The sequence below is a fragment of the Sarcophilus harrisii genome, chromosome 1 (assembly GCF_902635505.1).
Source record: "Sarcophilus harrisii chromosome 1, mSarHar1.11, whole genome shotgun sequence".
NCBI classification, from domain to species: Eukaryota; Metazoa; Chordata; class Mammalia; order Dasyuromorphia; family Dasyuridae; genus Sarcophilus; species Sarcophilus harrisii.
The window spans coordinates 212,635,222-212,639,327 of NC_045426.1; the positions used below are offsets into that span (position 1 = coordinate 212,635,222).

At 36.6% G+C, this 4,106-nt stretch overlaps 1 pseudogene; it reads left to right on the top strand.

Annotated features, from left to right (window-relative positions):
- Nucleotides 1–1,239: 1,239 nt before the first annotated feature.
- On the top strand, nt 1,240–2,672 carry LOC100916532 (annotated as a pseudogene).
- The last annotated feature ends 1,434 nt before the right edge of the window (nt 2,673–4,106 follow it).

Here is a 4,106-nt window from a genome sequence, read left to right on the forward strand (position 1 = left end):
TATTATCATTATTATTATTAGCTATCTTGATGATCATTATTCTATTTCTTCATATCAGACATATGGCCATATTGTTTAGATTTTATCAGTAGGAATGATGGAAAGATTTAGAGAGAAGCTTCTTGCTTAAGAGAAAGCCAAATAAGCAAAAGAAGATTGGGCAAATTGCCAAATATAGAAAGCTCCCTTGTTCCCAGATATTTCTTTTCTCACCATTCCTGATGCAAATGAAGGATCACTTCCATTAGCCCATGTGTGCTGAGTTGTGTTGTATCAGCACTCAGGCATTCAGCTTTGCTGACTGGCACACACAAATATACCCCTACAGCTTGTTAGGGCAGCCTTTCTCTGCTTTCTATGCACAGTGGGCAAGTTCTCTTCTGATGTGTCATCATGATGTAGAAGTATCCATGAATTCTCAAAATTCTATCAGTAGAGGACTTTTTCTAGCAGTCAAAGCTGTAAATAAGGGAAAGAAAAATACTCTTTCCCTGTAGGTGCTGAAATTTAGAGCAATCAGCTGTTGATAAAGTTAGCCAAAATAAAAATTCCCAGATAAATGGGAATTATTTTTAAGGGGAGCAGATGGAGAGATCAACCAGAAAGAGTAATACTCATAATTTTTTCCCTCTTATTCAGGTCTAAAGAATGAAATTTGAACACTTGGAGCATAAACATCTTAGATCAGAAAGAAAAGAATCTTTTTTAGCTAGTAGACATTCTGGAAAACAAAATATAGAAATAGAAATCACTGATTTCATAAGGCAACAAGAAATATTCAAAGAAAATCAAAAAATGGTAAAAAGACAGGATCCATGAAAAAGTTGTTAACAAAAAACAATTAAACTGAAAAACGGCTAAGAAGAATCACTGTATATTCTGAAAACAATGACTCAACTAAAAACCCTGGACATCATATTTCAATAAATCATATGTAAGGTATGCAAGGCCCCTGTATAAAAATATGCCTATAATTTTTTTTGTTCTGGTAGCCATGGGAAGAGTTTGGGGTGGGGGAGAATGTGGTGAATCTATGCTCTAGTATCTCTTCCCCATTACTTTTACTCTTTCCTAGTTCTGGGCCCTAGTCTAGCCTTCCCCTCTTAATAGCTATGCTGTGACTTTCATTTGGTCCAAGAATTGAAATTTAAACTTTAAATTTCTAAGAATATTATTTCCAGGAAGAATTTTGCAGTGTTTCTAAGACATCACTTGACTACTTGCCACTTGTCAGAACCCAAGTAGGAATAATCCACTGGAAGAAATGGGTCATTCCAAAGCTAGATCATATTCTTCAAGATCAAAGTCCAGATTACAATCTAGTTCCAGGTCAAGGTCCAGATCACATTCTAGAAAGAAGAGATATACTTCTAAGTTTTGTTCCAGGACATATTCATGATCTTATAGTAGAAGTTGTGTTTATTCTAGAGATTGTCATTGAAATGACAGAAATGATAGAGGAATGCAAAGGCTTTAATGGGTACAAAGGAAGGGGTGGAGGGTGTTATCAAGGAAGTGGTGGTAGATATTATTGGGGTGGCTATAGATCTGTCTGGAATAGAAGACACTCTTGGAGCCCTAGATGGCGTCATTCACTTTCCAGGAGTCTAAAACAAAGATCTGTGTCTTCTCAGAGATCTAGAAGCCAATCTCTCTGGTCTTATAGATCTTTAAGTCTCCAAGGTCTTTATCTTGCTTGTCATTCTCATGTAGTAAATCCCTTGTCCCTTCAAAAAGATGGGGGTCTCTTGAAAAGCAAATAAAAAAACTGAAGGGGCTCCCCAAGGAATAACAGATACATTAGAACATGACTCCTCCAAACACACTGATGATTTTTAATAAATCAGCAGCAGCATCTGGTGACATTGGCCTGGTGTTTCAGTATATAGTCTTTCTCCTATTGCTACATCACCTAGTCAAAGTTCAATTTGTTCAGAGGCTTCCATGCTCAATACAGCCCACTCTTCAAAAAAAATACTTCTCACCATTCACATTCCATACAACACAGTCTTGAGAAGTCTGGATCTGATTCCCTTGGAAATGATTCTAGTTGCTGTAGTCCTTCTCAGAGTAGTCCAATTCATTATATACCTTCACAAAGAAGCCCTGCCAAGATAATCACATCACAAAATGTTCCAAGAGAAGAAACTTAAATATGTCTTTCATTTTATCCTGATGGTGGAGTTCAGGGAACTGCAAAGACTGGTAAGGTTTTCAAAAGATACACAGATGAAGAATCTAGAGTTTTGTAAATATATATGTATCTATGTATGTATATGTAGAGATATATATATATATGTATGTTAGATATGTAGATATATATGTATATGCAGATAATATAGAGCTCGAGAGGGGTAATACCAGGGAGAAAGAGGCCTCAAAGGAGAAAGGAACAGAAAAGGAAGGGAGAATAGGAGAATCAGAAAGCTTTAGATTATTTCAGTAATAAAGAGTTTAATAATTCAGAAGGGGATGACACAGAGGAGAAAGAAGATTACAGACAGTTCAGGAAGTCTGTCCTGACAGATCAGGGTAAAAATTTTGTTATTGCATCTCACTGGAATGCTGAGGAGGAAAGAACCAAGTACAAATCTAAAGTTTCACTTGAGGGCAATAGAGAGAACGGTTTAACTTCAAAAAAAATAAAGTACCAGTCCAAAATGGACACATGATAAATACCAAGGGGATGGGATTATTCAAGATGATCATGACCATGGAAAATAATGAAGAAAAGAAGGACAGACACAAAAAAGAAAAGTAGAAAATTCCAATTAGTCATTGAATCAAATAGCAGATTTCCATCAGTGTGGGCTAGGAGGATGTCAACTTGTTAAAACTTAGTAATTCTTATTTTATAATTAGAGCTTCCTATGGTTTATATATATGTAATTTCCTCCCCTTTCTCCTCCCCCCTACTCTATTAATCTTCACTCTGTGTTTTTTTTTACTGTAGGAATAGTAAATCTGAAGTAAAATTTCAACAGAGAGCAGAACTTGCACCCACTATTTTTATGTGATTTTTTTTCTTTTCAAAAATGAATGTAAGCATTTTACTTAAATTTTACTGTTTATAAGTAATCTGTAGAATTTTTGTTTTGTCTTTAAATATCTCAATAATAGAGTATATGATGAGGATTATACTGAAGCAAAGTAGGAAGTTGCTACATATGTTTGTTTTTGTTATAAGCATTGTAATTTTATTGCAAACTTTTTGTTATTTTTGTTATATGCATTGTAATTCTGCTTTGTCTATAAGATATGGTCAAGTACAACTCTGTGAAAATTCTGATTTCTCCCTCTCCTTGTTTGGCAGTATTTTATTCTGAAGTAAACTTTAGTGCTTAAATAAACAACTAACCCAAAAAACCAAAAATATGTCTACATGGATTGTCTAATCTCTGGAATCTGCTTACCCCTCTTCAAGGGAAAGTTAAATTCTTGCCTTCAGGAAGAAAAAGAAGAGACCACGAGATTGATTATTTTGTTCTCCTCTAAGAAAGTGGATATGAGACTAGAATATTATCCATATGCCTTATTCCCCTTCAAATATTGTAATACTGACTTCTGGGGGTAGAGCCAAAATGATGGAGTAAAGCCAGGAAGAGCTTGAGCTCTTCCAGTTTCCTAGAAAACCACATGAATCCAAGCCTCTGAAGAGAGTCTGATGGAATGCAAATCCCTCTCCTGCTCAACATAGATTGAAAAAACTTCAAGAAAGATCAGTCTCCCTGGGGAGAAAAGGGTGTTCAGCCCAGCTCAGATAGATTCTAGGGAAGCGGGTGAGAGAGGTCTGAATCACAGCGAATCAGCAACTAAGATCCTCAGTCCTGGCTCAGCAGAAGAGTACAGCAGGAGGGCAGTCTCTAGTCCCATTTCAGAAGACAAACTCTGGAACCCAGGCTTCCTGAACAGAGCAGGAAAAGCTACCCCTACAAACACAAGGGGGTGCTGTGCTTAAAGCCAACACTCAAAGCTACATAGGAAGCTTGGAACAGTGTCTGGATCTGCTCACTGGAGATTTTCAGTATCAGTCTGCATCCTGATCATGGGTGAGGGGTAAAGGGACAGAACTCAAGAGGATGGTCAAACAGGAGTCTGTTTATTCA